Raw genomic sequence first — 17,603 nt, forward strand, 5'->3', positions numbered from 1 at the left:
AGGCTTTTGTTTCTCCTTTCATAGGGATTTTTTTGATATTAGTATCAGGTTTTTTCCCCATTTTGACATTCCATTTAGAGTGCCCTTTTTGAATCGTAATAAAATGTATTTTTTTATTTTTCTATTTTTTTTGTGGCACCTTTTGGAATATATACAATATACTATATATCAATGGATAATTATTACCTTTATAAGTGTTCAGTACTGATAGTTTTGTCATAATATGTATTAATATTCCCTATATATTGTATCAAAACCAAACCTGAGTCTCACTTCAGTGAGTCTCCAATATTTTCTACTTCTTAACAATATTGTGTACATAGTTTATACTAAGTGACCCATAGGTTGAGGAGGCGGTGACCGTGGCGGTGTAGGTGGAAGCAGCGGTGGAGGAGGAGGATGAGGTAGCCAACACTGTTTTTTATATATATATATATTTTTAATTGGGGTAGCCCACAAAATATTGGGACATATAACAAAAGAAACATTTGCGGCCTGCGGTGCATTTCTTGCAATCCTGATGCATGGAGAAATGCTCAACTCCTGATGCATGGAGAAAAGGCCTTCACAAGCCTCTGCTAATGTGTACCTGGTTTATACTAAGTGACCTATAGGTTGAGGAGGCGGTGACCGTGGCGGTGTAGGTGGAAGCAATGGTGGAGGAGGAGGATGAGGTAGCCAACACTGTTTTTATATATATATTTTTTATTTTAATTGTGGTAGCCCACAAAATATTGAGACATACAAAAAAAGAAACATTTGCGGCCTGCGGTGCATTTCTTGCAGTCCTGATGCATGGAGAAATGCTCAACTCCTGATGCATGGAGAAAAGGCCTTCACAAGCCTCTGCTAATGTGTACCTGGTTTATACTAAGTGACCTATAGGTTGAGGAGGCGATGACCGTGGCATTGTAGGTGGAAGCGGCGGTGCAGGAGGAAGATGAGGTAGCCATCACTGTTTGCAGTACTGATGCATGGAGAAATGCTCAACTCCTGATGCATGGAGAAAAGGCCTTCACAAGCCTCTGCTAATGTGTACCTAATGTATATTAAGTGACCCATTGGTTGAGGAGGCGGTGACTGTAGCGGTGAAGGAGGAGGATGAGGTAGCCAACACTGTTTATATATTTTAATTGGGGTAGCCCCCAAAATATTGGGACATATAAAAAAAGACAACTCTATTCCGCAGAGTAGCTGTTGACATTATAGTTGCGCAGGCACTTTGTTGACTCTAGAGAACCTTGGGCCAATCGCACATCACCGTGGCGGCAACTTTGCATGCGGATGTCATCCATATCAACTTTCTTTGCCAGTTTCTGCGCATACCATGGTGACCATGGATAGCGGAGAATCAGGGTTCCATTCCATACAGGGACCCTGAGAAATGGCTACCACATGCAAGGAAAGAAGCAGGCGCACAAATGACCCACTCCTGACGCAGGAAGGTAGTGATGACAAATAACAATGGTGAGGCTGAGGGGGGTGGTGAGGTTGAGGGTGGTGGGGGTGGTGAGGCTGAGGGTGGTGGGGGGGTGAGGCTGAGGGTGGGGGTGGTGATGCTGATGGTGATGTGGGGGGTAGTGAGGCTGAGGGTGGTTGGGGTGGTGAGGCTGAGGGTGGTTGGGGGAGGTGAGGCAGAGGGTGGTTGGGGGAGGTGAGGCAGAGGGTGGTGTGGGTGGTGGTGAGGCTGAGGGTGGTGTGGGGGGTAGTGAGGCTGAGGGTGGTGTGGGGGGTAGTGAGGCTGAGGGTGGTGTGGGGGTAGTGAGGCTGAGGATTGTGTGGGGTGGTGAGGCTGAGGGTGGTGTGGGTGGTAGTGAGGCTGAGGGTGGATGGGGGTGGTGATGCTGAGTGTGGTGTGGGGGTGGTGATGCTGAGGGTGGTGATGCTGAGGGTGGTGTGGGGGTAGTGAGGCTGAGGGTGGTGAGGCGGAGGGTGGTGGGGGGGGTAGTGAGGCTGAGGGTGGTGTGGGGGGGTAGTGAGGCTGAGGGTGGTGTGAGGGGTAGTGTGGTTAGGGTGGTGATGTTGAGGGTGGTGTGGGGGTAGTGAGGCTGGGGATTGTGTGGGGTGGTGAGGCTGAGGGTGGTGTGGGTGGTAGTGAGGCTGAGGGTGGATGGGGGTGGTGATGCTGAGTGTGGTGTGGGGGTGGTGATGCTGAGGGTGGTGATGCTGAGGGTGGTGATGCTGAGGGTGGTGTGGGGGTAGTGAGGCTGAGGGTGGTGAGGCGGAGGGTGGTGGGGGGGGGGTAGTGAGGCTGAGGGTGGTGTGGGGGGGTAGTGAGGCTGAGGGTGGTTGGGGGTGGTGATGATGAGGGTGGTGTGGGGGGTAGTGAGGCTGGTGGTGGTTGGGGGTGGTGTGGGGGGTAGTGAGGTTGAGGGTGGTTAAGGGTGGTTATGCTGAGGGTGGTTATGCTGAGGGTGGTTGGGGTGGTGATGCTGAGCGTGGTTGGGGGTGGTGATGCTGAGCATAGTGTGGGGGGTGGTGATGCTGAGGGTGGTGGGGTTGGTGATGCTGAGGGTGGTGTGGGCAGTAGTGAAGCTGAGGGTGGTGTGGGGGGTAGTGAGGCTGAGGGTGGTTGGGGTGGTGATGCTGAGGGTGGTGTGGGGGTAGTGAGGCTGAGGGTGGTTGGGGTGGTGAGGCTGAGGGTGGTGTGAGGGGTGAGGCTGAGGGTGGTGTGGGGGCAGTGAGGCTGAGGGTGGTGTGGGGGTAGTGAGGCTGAGGGTGGTTGGGGGTGGTGATGCTGAGGGTGGTGTGGGGGTAGTGAGGCTGATGGTGGTTGGGGGTGGTGTGGGAGGTAGTGAGGCTGAGGGTGGTTAAGGGTGGTGACGCTGAGGGTGGTTATGATGAGGGTGGTTGGGGTTGGTGATGCTGAGGGTGGTGTGGGCAGTAGTGAAGCTGAGGGTGGTGTGGGGGGTAGTGAGGCTGAGGGTGGTTGGGGTGGTGATGCTGAGGGTGGTGTGGGGGTAGTGAGGCTGAGGGTGGTTGGGGTGGTGAGGCTGAGGGTGGTGTGAGGGGTGAGGCTGAGGGTGGTGTGGGGGCAGTGAGGCTGAGGGTGGTGTGGGGGTAGTGAGGCTGAGGGTGGTTGGGGGTGGTGATGCTGAGGGTGGTGTGGGGGTAGTGAGGCTGATGGTGGTTGGGGGTGGTGTGGGAGGTAGTGAGGCTGAGGGTGGTTAAGGGTGGTGACGCTGAGGGTGGTTATGATGAGGGTGGTTGGGGGTGGTGATGCTGAGGGTCGTGTGGGGGTAGTGAGGGTGGTGGGGGGGTGAGGCTGAGGCTGGTGTGGGGGGTAGTGAGGCTGAGGGTGGTGGGGGTGAGGCTGAGGGGTGTGTGGGGGTAGTGAATCTGAGGGTGGCGGGGGTGAGGCTGAGGGTGGTGGGGGGTTAGTGAGGCTGAGGGTGGTGTGGGGGGTAGTGAGGCTGAGGGTGGTGGTGTAGTGAGGCTGATAGTGGTGGGAAGGTGAGGCTGAGTGGGGTTAGAGAGAACCTACCTTTACTCCCTGGTGGTCCAGTGGGCTCCCTGGTGGTCCGGTGGCCACTGCTCCCAGTCTGCAGCTCAGAGCTGCAGACCATGTAATCTCGCAAGATGTCAGAGCGTTGCGATTGGCCGGTTCTCGCGAGACATATGGTCTACAGCTCTGCTCACTGCGGAGCTGCAGACCGGTGTCTGCAGTGGCTGGCTGGGCAGCCAGGATGGACCTCGCACCCGGCGGTATACCGGGCAAGCCGCCGAGCCCCCTCCTGGTGTCAGGTCCTCTGTCACTGACCGAGGACCTGACACAGTCTGCCCTCAGGCCGCGAGGCTCCAGCCAGTGTGAGGCCTTAGGCGGCCGCCTAAACCGCCTAATTAGAGAGCCGCCTCTGAAGAGCAGGCCACAAAATGTACTATTTAGCAGATTAGCACCCATAATATAAGAATGTTTACCACTGCGCTGTAAGCACACTATTAGACGCTTCAATTTGACTCTCAGATATGAAGTGCACCCCACTAAAATACTACTTAGCAGTTTAGCACCCAAATAATTTTACGTTTTAAACCTGCAATGCGACAGCAGTATTCGACGATTCTATTTGACTCTCAGATATGAAGTGCACCCCACTAATATACTATCCCACTAATGTACTATTTAGCACAAAAAAAAATACTTTTTAAAACTCTGATGTAACCGCGGTATTTGAAGCTTCTATTTAACTCTCAGATATGAAGTGCACCCCCCTTAAATCGCCGAATACCGAACTCCATCCCGAACATACAGTGATATGTCCGTGTTCGGGTCCAGGGTCCAAAAAACCTAATGTTCGGTATGAACCCAAACTTTACAGTCCGGGTTCGCTCAACTCTATCCAGGTTCTCCACCATAGATCTGATAAGATGTCACAAGGGCGGAGGTTAACTTTCCAATGGAAATCCTTTGGACAGTGATAACTATGAATACCATCCACTGAGGTTGAGGAACTTTTCTCCAAAATCAAATACGTTCAGGAAAGGGACACCCTTAACATGCCACACTTCCTTTCTGCATAGGTTGCGAAAGCCAATATCAATCATCCTGACTGTTCCATATTGGTACCCAGTCCAGTTTCCACTTCTACTTATCTTTTTCAGTACCTCCATGGGATCTCCCAAAATAGTACTTCCCTCTTCCATCAGGTCCAGTGCTACTTTCCTCATTCTGAAGGTTTTAATATTGTAAGAAGGGCTTAAATATAAGAGTTTTTGAACTACAGTACTTAATACCCTTCTGAAGGCAATGGAAAATGTATATCCTTGGCTACCTTACAGAGTTGAGATGCCTTTTTTCCTGGTCTATTTCTAATTAGTGATCATTCACTCTACCAAGGAGGTTCTAAGTTCTTCAGTCCAGGACTCATCTAGGAATTAGCCACATCAACCCTGAGATATATGTCTCAGCATTTTTTGATCTCTCTTTTCGTGGAAGGGCTTTGATATGGATGTAATGGATCACCTGGCACCCCGACTGGGTACCTCCGTTGAAGGATGCTCCTAGCACTTCCTGACGGCTCCAAGCACTCCAGCCGACACCATAACCACCGTAGACTCCTTCAGAGAACAAGACAGGAACAATCTCTTACAAGAGCTTAGCAGTGAATATAGCAAGAGAGTATGCAGAGCATAGCAATCCCTTGTAGCCGATTCCCCCAATAAGAGATGGCACTCCAAATTGAGGGTTTAGTAGAACTCTGGTTTAATGACACACACTCTGCTTTTATGCAATTCTCCCATGCAAGGGAGACGCCCACAGACAATTATACATTAGCCAATAACACAATGGTTACATCCCACAGATTCCCTCCCCTTAGCCTGAGAGGTAACCCAATTATCAGCGGTGTTCGTTGAAATGTGTAGCCGATTTCAGTTCCATGGATTTGGCTACACATACCGCTTACCTCGTTCGAATGAACAAAGATGGCCGCCGCCACGTGTTCATTTGTCGAATGGCGGCCACTTCGACTACTTCGGCACTTCGGCTGTATCCGAAGTGACAATTTAAAGTTGTAACACTGCTCCAAAGTAATTAAAGGGCCAGAAACAGCATTATAAAAATCCATTATGCCCAAATACAGTTCTTAAAGGGTCAGTAACAGTATAATATAAGTCCATAAGTCCCAACTCAGTTCCTTAAAGGGCAATACATCCCAGGGCCATAGTCGCAGTGCAGGAGGCTGGCAAACAGGCCCCTCCAAAAACCAGTGGCGAGGTTACTTTCGCCACAATGGAAGTATCTAAATTTCTGTCAGCTGTATTTATATGCTCCCACGGTTAACCATTGCTCCCTGTGGAATTCTTCCCTGTTCTTTTTTTAGGGCTCTGAAATCTTTACCCCTTTCAACCATGAGAGTATATCTCTCCACAACTGCTTTATATTAAGTTAGCTCTATCGGTTGACATTAGCATGGACTGAAGGATATTAGATCCTCAAGCAATATTTTGCATAGAACCCTTTACTGCTTTCCACAATATATCTAAAGCCTATTGATTAGAATGTAGAGTCAGTAAAAAAAAGCGTTCTCCTCCTGTCCTAGATAGATGTCTTAAGATCTATTTATATAGATCCACTTTCTAGATTTCTTCTGATAGTCTGTTTATCTTTACTAATAGACCATAAAGATCTTCAAGCCTCTATATAAGCCATCAGCAAATGGATAGTCTTGGCTCTTTTTAGGCTACTAAGCCCTAGGGGTTACAGTACTTAAAGGTCTGTTTGCTCTCTAGAGCCATTTCTCCCTCTTGAGCATCGGTGGCCAAGTTTGTCACGATAGTGACCCCTTCTCACAGAGTGTAACCCAGAGAAGAACGTATACCGGACCTTACTGTGGCCGAACTAATGTTTAGAGTAGTCAAAGGGATAGCCAGAGTTTTCCGGCCGGTTCCGACATGTTAAATGGGAATGTCCTTTTTTGCCACAATACAAGCATAACCCCTCCCTTCTACGGTATTGTCTCTCTGTCTCAGACAATCATGTAACTCCCAATTGCATTGGCTCTGGAGGAGTAACCGCTGTTGTCTCAGACGAGGGATAAGTCAAGGCTAGGTGTTCCGGCACCCTTCTAGGTCTTTCCCTAGTGTTTTGTCTATGCCGGAATCGTTCGTCAATATGAGCAAGATATGTGATTAATTCCTCCAGAGTATTAGGTAAATCTCTGGTAGCTACTTAATCTAAGAGTTTGTCAAACAATCCATTCATGAATACATCTACAAACGCTTTTTCGTTCCATCTAACCTCAGCAGCAAGAGTACGGAATTCCAGAGCATAGTCAACTAGGGAACGTGGAGGGGACGTAGTCTGATTGGAAGTGCTTGCAGCAACCATTTCCATAGGGTGTTCCTGAGGTCTCTGGGTAGGGATTTGCTCCTCCGGTTGGAGATGAGCAGTACGGGTTAGTAAAGTTTGTACGGCAAGAGCGATCTGGTCCATATGATGATCTAGTTCCTCAAACCGATTGTCAGGTGCCGGCCCAAGTGGGTTAACACCTGCAGGGTCCATGGCCCTAGTGTAATGTCACGCTAGTGACCCCTTCTCACAGAGTGTAACCCAGAGAAGAACGTATACCGGACCTTAGAGTGGCTGGACCAACGTTTAGAGTAGTCAAAGAGATAGCCAGAGATCAAGGGAGTACAGAAGACGGATAAACGATATAACCTAGCCAAAGTACGGGGAACCAGAGAGCAGAATAGTCAAAATGGAAAGCCAAAAGTCAATAACCAGGAAACAAACACTTACGAAGATTATCAGCACTACAGGAACCAACAGGAACCACACTAGGGCGTCTTACAACTGACAGGGACACCCTTATATAGTGTGGGGTATATTGCTTTAAAACCACGCCCCCAAAAGGTCCAAGGGCGTGGCCGCGTGTGTATTACGTCAGCATTTACTTGCTGGCTACGGCGCACATGCGCCGTATTATAAAGAAACGAGCGGTGTGAGCGGCTGGCATCAGAAGGGCTGTGCCGCTCACCAGAAGAGGATGCCATGCTGCGTGGGTACGAGGAGGAAAGGTAAGGTATCGTTACAAAGATTTCCTGGAACTTGGCTGCTTGGTCCTCAATCAATTTTCAAACATTTTTTTTTTGGTACATTTGAGTTGGTCAATTTGCCAAGTTGTTAATGTGCCAATAGTGGGCAGTCAGTTTTCCATTTCCAATGTCCTTATCTGTGTTGTCAATTTGAATTTATATTTTGGAAGTCTTGTGTACTTCTTTCCCTCCCTTGGTTATTGCTTGGGTATTACCCATTGTTGTGCTGCCATGGATATGGCCAGGAAAAAGGAAAATGTATTCTTACTTACCATAATTTTATTTTCCTGGTCAAAGGCCATGGCAGCACAAAGATCCCGCCCTAGGATATTGCTGGAAACAAGACTGAGGGTGGGAGGGATAGGAGGGGTTACTTATACCTTCTGTTTTAATTAGGTTCCTGTCTGGTTAGGGATATGGAGGAGCTACCCATTGGTGTGCTGCCATGGCCTATGACCAGGAAAAGAAAATTACGGTAAGTAGGAATACATTTTCCTTTATATATACCTATATATAAATAATAATAAAAATATATATATATATATTTTTTTATTTCTACATATATATTTATGTAATATTTCTACATAATTAAGTCATTTTATTAATTACAGGCATAAAGTCTAGAGAATGTACTTTGCTAGCACTATATTTAACCCTGTAACTTTCCAAGACACCATAAAACCTGTACACAAATATCAGTGTTTCAAATCAGTACAATTTAATGATGATATCATCAGTAAAAGGTTACGTTTTCTGCATTTTTCATACACAAATGGCACTTACACTGACAATATAATTCTTGTTATACGTTTTACAGTTTTGAAACACTAATATTTGTGTTCAGCGAAGTCTCCTTGGGAAGTTACAGGGTCAAATATGGCATGTTACATTTTTCAGTTTTTTTCACATTGAAATTCGCCAGATTGGTTACATTACCTTTGAGAGCGTATGGTAGCCCAGGAATGAGAATTACCCACATGATGGCATACCATTTGCAATAGTAGACAACCCAAAGGTATTGAAATGTGGTATTCCAGTCTTTTATAGTAGCCACTTAGTCACAAACACTGGACGTACCCCATTTGCAATACCTTGGGTTGTCTACTTTTGCATGGTTTGCCATCATGGGGGTAATTCTCATTTCTGGGCTACCATACGGTTTCAAAGGCAACATAACTAATCTGACAAATTTCAGTATGAAAAAAGAAGATTGCAAGCCTTATATCTGAATCTGTTACTTTTGTAAACACCAAAAAAAACTGTACTGCCTCACGCAGTGCCACACATCTCCTTTGAGTTGAACAGGTTGTTGATTGTGGCCTGTGGAATGTTAATCCACTCCTCTTCAATGGCTGTGCGAAGTTGCAGGATAAAGGCAGGACCTGGAACACGCTGTCGTACACGCCACTCCAGAGCATCCAAAACATGCTCAATGGGTGACAAATCCGGTGAGTATGTTGGCCATGCAAGAACTGGGATGTTATCAGCTTCCAGGAATTGTGTACAGATCCTTGCAACATTGGGCCGTGTATTATCATGCTGCAACATGAGGTGATGGTCGTGGATGAGTGGCACAACAACGGGCCTCAGGATCTCGTCACGGTATCTCTGTGCATTCAAAATGCCATCAATAAAATGCACCTGTGTTCATTGTCCATAACATACACCTGACCATACCATAACCCCACCACCACCATGGGCCTCTCAATCCACAACGTTGACATCAGCAAACTGCTCACCCACACAATGCCATACATGCTGTCTGCTATCTGCCCAATACAGTTGTAACGGAGCTCCGTGTACCCCGACCGAGTACCCTCCGTTGATGGATGCTCCTAGCGCTCTCAGAGGACTCCAAGCACTGCAGACGACACCACAACCACCGCAGACTCCACAACCGCCGTAGCTTAACTGGAGCCGCGCCGTCTTCCTTCCACCCTGGATCGGCTTCTGTCCTCCAGGACCGTGTGGGGAAGACCTCTCCTCCAGGAGAGCGTATCTGGAACAAGCTCTTAAAAGAGCTAAGTGATTAAGAGCTCAGGGGAATATGCAGAGCATAGCAATCCCCAGTGTGATATAGCAGTTCCCTCCAATAACGAGACACGGCTACGTATTGAGGGTCAGAAGAGGTCTGAGGACTGGAACACCCAGCCTGCTTTTTATTAGGATCAGGTACATACAGGACACTCCCAGGGGGAGGATGAAATTGACCAATCACATGCATGGTAACACCCCCACGTCTCCTCCCCTCAGATAAACACATAACCCAATTAAAACATACATTATTTTACCCAAGTTCTGGATGTACCCCAAAAACAGGGGGTACAGCTTTAAATCTGGTATCCCCAAATAGCCCTTGTTCAGGGGAACAGTCTGTCCAAAAATCAGCCCATTCGGATGGATGGTTCGGGAGATACAGGGCTCCAAAGTTTTGACCGACCGCACAGACCAACTAGCCGAAAATAGTTCCATGAGTTTTGGCCTTGCGGTCGGTCTCCGTTCGCACGGTAAAATAGACGAAATTCTTGCCATCCATTCGCATCTTTGTGATCGCTAGAATCCCCATACTAAGTTAAGTATAACTACCGAACGGCCGGTCGTTCGGTAGTTTCCGTGCGTAATTCTGGATGTCTGGAGGTCTTAGCGGTATTCGCCTGTTTGTGCTTCCGATTTCAGTTCCATGGGTTCACAGGCAAACACCGCTGTTCGCACGCAAGATGGCCGCGAACACGTGGAAAAGTCCCGAAATGGCGGCCACCTATTCAGAGCACAAAGAATTCGCATGAAACCATACGAACGGCTGTATTCTCCAGTAATGGTATTCTCATGCAATATATTCGCCTAAATTCCCTGGCTGTTAGGTTATATTAGCAGTCCAAACCTACAGCATAGATAAAGGGAAAAAGACAGTCTAATACAAGTCCATATGCCTGAATACAGGGTTTACAGTGCAATATAGTCCAGGACCATAGTCGCAGGGGAGGAGGCAGGCAAGCAGGCCTCTCCAGGACAAAGTGGCGAAGGGCACTTCGTCACACATCTCCCCTTTGGGGGGAAGACTAACCAGGCACCTGACCTTCTGTCGGTCAGTGCCTCCGTTAGTCGATCCACCAACCCACAATAAACAGATGTCCGAGTGGCCCCCCCACAACATCAAAGTACAGGAACAGCCCACCCACAACACACAGTTACTGCACCTGGATATTTGGCTGTGGTAATGAGGCCACAAGCCGAGGGTACTTGAAGGGCAGAGACCAACTGCACTCTGCCCCGATGCCAGCTCTTCTGCTGGGGTAGCCTGCAGGACATCAAGCTCTGGACCAGGGACAAAGGTAGGGCAGAGGCCGACTGCGCTCTGTCCAGCTGCCAGCTCTTCCGCTGGGGTAGCCTGCAGGACATCAGGCTCTGGACCAGGGACAAAGGTAGGGCAGAGGCCGACTGCGCTCTGTCCAGCTGCCAGCTCTTCCGCTGGGGTACTGAGACCATAGTCCGGCTCAGTAGTCAAGGGAACATGGGCGTCAGGAGGGGTTAGCATCGCCTCCGTTAACCCTGGTGCCACGCTAGGAGTTAGCTGGGGAGGGGAATTTGTACTTACCCCCTCCTCTGGGTGTCCCGGTGAGGGTAGTTGGGGATCTGGAAAGGCTGTCCAGCATCCCTGTAGGTCAGGCACAGAGACCACGGTCCCATCTGCGCCGTCTGGAGGATTGGTGTCTCCCCTTGTTGGGGGAAGCTGCCGCTGGGGAGAGGGGGTGCTGTGCTCCTTTCCCGGAAACACAGGCTGCCGCTGGAGAGGGAGACCGCCTGTCTCCACTCCCTTACCATGGTCCTGTTGCTGTAGAGAGGGACCAACTGTCTCTGCTCTCTGTAGGACACACTGCTGCTGGGGGGGAAGGACGGCACCTTCGGCCCCCTGGGGTACACACTGCCGCTGGAGAGGGAGACCGCCTGTCTCCGCTCCCTTACCATGGTCCTGTTGCTGTAGAGAGGGACCGACTGTCTCTGCTCTCTGTAGGACATACTGCTGCTGGGGGGGAAGGACGGCACCTTCGGCCCCCTGGGGTGCATACTGCCGCTGGAGAGGGAGACCGCCTGTCTCCGCTCCCTTACCATGGTCCTGTTGCTGTAGAGAGGGACCAACTGTCTCTGCTCTCTGTAGGACACACGGCTGCTGGGGGGGAAGGACGGCACCTTCGGCCCCCTGGGGTACATACTGCCGCTGGAGAGGGAGACCGCCTGTCTCCACTCCCTTACCATGGTCCTGTTGCTGTAGAGAGGGACCAACTGTCTCTGCTCTCTGTAGGACACACGGCTGCTGGGGGGAAAGGACGGCCCCTTCGGCCCCCTGTAACTCACGCTGTTGTTGGGGCGCAGGGACGGAATACTTTGCCCTCACTGCCCGATATTCGGCTTCCATCTGCAGATACTCCGCCAGTTCTCTCCTTATTCTTGGTACCATTTCCTCGGTTAGAAGGGACCCGTAGACAGCCAACCGCCGCTTCAGCATAGCGTCAAACTGTACGTGACTATACCAATAGTCCAGTTTTGCTGGGTGTTCCCAGGATGCTGTTCCTCGCACCAGGGAAGCCATCCTGTTGTAGCCAGGGGCGCTGCCCAGTGGCTAGCGTTGCCCTCAATTGTAACTCCAAACGTTACCAGTGTCTCTGAGCTGCTTCTCCTCGCACTAGGACGCCATCCCACCGCTGCCACCACTGTAACGGAGCTCCGTGTACCCCGACCGAGTACCCTCCGTTGATGGATGCTCCTAGCGCTCTCAGAGGACTCCAAGCACTGCAGACGACACCACAACCACCGCAGACTCCACAACCGCCGTAGCTTAACTGGAGCCGCGCCGTCTTCCTTCCACCCTGGATCGGCTTCTGTCCTCCAGGACCGTGTGGGGAAGACCTCTCCTCCAGGAGAGCGTATCTGGAACAAGCTCTTAAAAGAGCTAAGTGATTAAGAGCTCAGGGGAATATGCAGAGCATAGCAATCCCCAGTGTGATATAGCAGTTCCCTCCAATAACGAGACACGGCTACGTATTGAGGGTCAGAAGAGGTCTGAGGACTGGAACACCCAGCCTGCTTTTTATTAGGATCAGGTACATACAGGACACTCCCAGGGGGAGGATGAAATTGACCAATCACATGCATGGTAACACCCCCACGTCTCCTCCCCTCAGATAAACACATAACCCAATTAAAACATACATTATTTTACCCAAGTTCTGGATGTACCCCAAAAACAGGGGGTACAGCTTTAAATCTGGTATCCCCAAATAGCCCTTGTTCAGGGGAACAGTCTGTCCAAAAATCAGCCCATTCGGATGGATGGTTCGGGAGATACAGGGCTCCAAAGTTTTGACCGACCGCACAGACCAACTAGCCGAAAATAGTTCCATGAGTTTTGGCCTTGCGGTCGGTCTCCGTTCGCACGGTAAAATAGACGAAATTCTTGCCATCCATTCGCATCTTTGTGATCGCTAGAATCCCCATACTAAGTTAAGTATAACTACCGAACGGCCGGTCGTTCGGTAGTTTCCGTGCGTAATTCTGGATGTCTGGAGGTCTTAGCGGTATTCGCCTGTTTGTGCTTCCGATTTCAGTTCCATGCGTTCACAGGCAAACACCGCTGTTCGCACGCAAGATGGCCGCGAACACGTGGAAAAGTCCCGAAATGGCGGCCACCTATTCAGAGCACAAAGAATTCGCATGAAACCATACGAACGGCTGTATTCTCCAGTAATGGTATTCTCATGCAATATATTCGCCTAAATTCCCTGGCTGTTAGGTTATATTAGCAGTCCAAACCTACAGCATAGATAAAGGGAAAAAGACAGTCTAATACAAGTCCATATGCCTGAATACAGGGTTTACAGTGCAATATAGTCCAGGACCATAGTCGCAGGGGAGGAGGCAGGCAAGCAGGCCTCTCCAGGACAAAGTGGCGAAGGGCACTTCGTCACAACAGTGAAAACTGGGATTCATCCATAAAGAGAACAACTTTCCAAAGTGCCAGACATCATTGAATGTGAGCATTTGCCCACTCAAGTCAGTTATAACGATGAACTGCAGTCAGGTCGAGACCCCGATAAGGACGACGAGCATGCAGATGAGCTTCCTTGAGACGGTTTCTGATAGTTTGTGCAGAAATATTTTGGTTATGCAAACCAATTGTTACAGCAGCTGTCCAGGTGGCTGGTCTCAGACGATCTTGGAGGTGAAGAGCTGGATGTGGAGGTCCTGGGCTGGTGTGGTTACACGTGGTCTGCGGTTTTGAGGTCGGTTGCATGTACTGCCAAATTTTCTTTTCCTTTGGAGACGGCTTATGGTAGAGAAATGAACATTCAATTCACGAGCAACAGTTCTGGTGGACATTCCTTCAGTCACATGCTCACACGCTCCTTCAAAACTTGCAACATCTGTGGCATTGTGCTGTGTGATATTTTAGAGTGGCTTTTATTGTTGCCAGCCTAAGGCACACCTTTGCAATAATCATGCTGTCTAATCAGCATCTTGATAGGTGGATTATCTCAGCAAAGGAGAAGTGCTCACTAACACAGATTTAGACAGATTTGTGAACAATATTTGAGAGAAATAGGCCTTTTGTGTACATTAAAAAAGTCTTAGATGTTTGAGTTCAGATGGGGCAAAAACAAAAGTGTTGCATTTATAATTTTGTTCAAAGTATATATATATATATATATATATATATATTTATAATGTAATTCTAAATGTATTTTGATTTAAATATATATGTATATTAATATCAAAACACAGAAAAACAAAGAGAACTGTGTATTAAAGGCGCTTGAAAGTTAAAGAGATATTAAACAAAGGATAGTACGGATGCTTCAACACTCTTGTGGGGGTCCCTCACACTCACCTCAAATTATAGAAACCAGAAGAAAGGCAGAAAAGCCAAAGGCAGTTCACCTATATGAGTGGAGCATGCAGTGATATTATTGGACACTCCTCTATAAAAAGGGTCGTCTAGTCCTGGTATTGTATCACTTTAAGTTCAGCATATACATACATGAGAAGAAAAAACACATGAAAGAAGGTGATAGTGTAAATCTGTATGGTAATTAGTCGTTGTGCAATAGTCAAGCGAAATGCCAACTCACATGGTATAGAGCCTAGGATGGGATAGGCTCAAATCACTTGCACTTTAGTACCGTTTGGTGGTACTTGTCCCCTTTAAAAATGTTGGTGGATTCCCTCAGAAAAAGGAGATACAAAGATGGTACAATGGAAGATAATATAGTGTAGTACTTATGACATGAAGGTGAGTGTACTGTAACTTTCAATAAGTGCTCACCTTATTAAGAGCCCAGGTACTCGGCTCTGAGTTTGTCAGTGTGGGTGTCAATAAGGGAGACACCTTCCCTCCTTGGAGCAGGTTTGATGAGGATCAAAAGGGACTTAAGTAAAAAATAAAATGTATTTCGCCAGCAGGCAACTAACATACAAGCAAATAGTATAACAAACAAATACAGTAAAAAATGTCCCATAGATGTCCTTTAGTTCCGAGACGCGTTTCACCCTACTTGAGGGCTTTCTCAATCAGTATTCACTGCTCCTCTGTTCTGTCTTGTTTAAATATGGTGATCTGGTTCCCCATTGGTGGATTCTGTTACTCATTAGCCAATCAAATCCTCCGTTTAGGGGGAGTGTATTGTGACGAGTACCTGGGCTCTGAATAAGGTGAGCACTTATTTAAAGTTATAGTACACTCACCTTCATGTCATAAGTACTACACTATATTATCTTCCATTGTACAATCTTTGTATCTCCTTTTTCTGAGGGAATCCACCAACATTTTTAAAGGGGACAAGAACTATGCCTGCTTGCGCAGGTCTAAAAGTTGGCAATGGTACCCCCACTCTCCTGCCTGCCGATGTGCTGCATGCCCTCACCCCTGACTGAAGGCCCGCCGGCACCTCCGGAGTGGGGAAATACCCTGGGACCGGGCTCCTGGGGCTCCGGGATTTCGGGTGTGATGTGAAAAGATGGAGTTAGGCCTTTGCCTGGATGGCCGCGGGCGGTGGGCCCCCCGGGTGCCTCCCCCCTACCGCCCCCCCCCCCCGGCCGGAGATGGGGAGGGTCTGGGGGGACACACTGGGGTCCCCCGTGGTCTGGGATGGGGCGTGTGGGTGTGATGGGCCCACAGTAAATGCATGAGGGGTGCCACTAAGGCCAGCCAGACACCTGACCACCGACCACAAAATGCCCAAAATGGGAACGGGGGAGAAGCCTAGAGAAATTAAGTATGAAGGCGCCTATGGAGAGAGGCATGGAGTGAGGGAACAAAATGAGTGAGGGTGGTGAGTCGGGAGATGAGGGGAGGGACGGGCACCTTGCCCACGTGGCTCTCCTCCTGCTTAAGCCAGGTGAATTCCTTACCCGGCGAATATTTAGGGCACTATAGGGAACCACTGAGTATCCTTAGTTTTCAGAATGCTCACAAAGGACTCGAAAGGTCCACAAGAATTAATCTAAAAGATGTGCAAGATTATGCAATTTAGTCTCATAACAATGGTCCTTCCAAATGTGGTTACCTCCTGTGTTAAGTTTCTGTTCAATTTATGTTCGATTTATGTTTAGTCAACTCTCCATAATGTTCTGTTCAATACAAAAGAAACAATATAGCTTACATGCCACACCATAGGAGACGTAATGTTTCCGGACCCCACGGTGTACAAACGCTGCACCAATTTCCTCTCCAAGGGACTTTGTAAATATCCCCTTCCCAACCTTATCCTCATCAAACACCCAGTTTTACATCCCCTTGGCCAAGGCAGATCTACTTACAACCCCCAAGTACCACTTCAGCACAACACATTCATGATCAGTCACCTCGCTGACATACAACCCACACAACATGAGAATACAAACTATTAATGCACGCGGTTTGAACACACCGCACAAAAGACGTGTTCTTATAGCCACAGCCAAAAAAGAGAAAATTGACATACTTTGCGTTCAAGAAACGCACTTTGCCCATGCAAAAATAACCCTATTCGCACACAGCGATTTACCTACACAATACCACTCCACGCATTCCTCTAAATCCAGGAGAGTTTACATACCCCTGCATCACTTACTCTCCTTTGAATTACTACAACTTAAAAAGGACACTCAAGGCAGATACATTATAATTCATTGCACTATCAATGATGCTACATACACAATAGCCTCAGTATACAGACATGAACCAACAGAATTTCTTACACAAAGTTCTTTCTAAAATCCCAAGCCCACAACTACCACATCTGATTCTCTGTGGCTACTTAAATCACATACTAGATCCACAGCTGGACACGACGGTCCCAATACACACCCAGAGACGTGCCATCCTCAAACCTCAATGCAAAGCACTAATGAAATTGTTATTTGAATTCAACATCTATGACACATGGCACATGACTCATCCAAACAGCTGTGAATACACCCACTATTCCCAAGTCCACAACACCAGCTCACAAATTTACTATATCCTTATAACCAACAACCTCCTTCCCTTGGTGACAGATTGCCGAATTGGCAACCTGATATGGTCAGATCACGCGCCCACAACCATCACTCTATGGGACAACTTCCCATTTCGGGGAACAGCCCCTGGAAACTCAACGATACTATATTACATGACCCTTCTTTCAAACAATCCCTAGGAAAGGAAATCATCCACTACTTTGTGGCAAACTGTGTGCCACACCAGAAGGTATGGCTAGCCCACAAAGCAGTTGTATGGGGTCTACTCATCAGTCGAGCTGCATACTTGAAAAAATTAGCACAACAAATATACACCACACTACTCAAAACCCTAAGAGACCAAATGACTGCCCAACTCCTCTCACCAACCATAGACGGACAAAACCGACTTCACCACATAACCAAGGAACTGAACAACCTATTATTCCAAAAAACCCTGTACATGATAACCAAGTTGAAAATGAAAAGGTATTCCACAGGCAATTAAGCAGGGAAAGCCTTGGCATCCTTACTTAGACAAGCCCAAGCCCAATCCAAAATCCAACATCTAATCTCCCCTACAGGCACTAAAATACTTA

Source organism: Pelobates fuscus, chromosome 4, assembly GCF_036172605.1.
Source record: "Pelobates fuscus isolate aPelFus1 chromosome 4, aPelFus1.pri, whole genome shotgun sequence".
Lineage (NCBI taxonomy): Eukaryota > Metazoa > Chordata > Amphibia > Anura > Pelobatidae > Pelobates > Pelobates fuscus.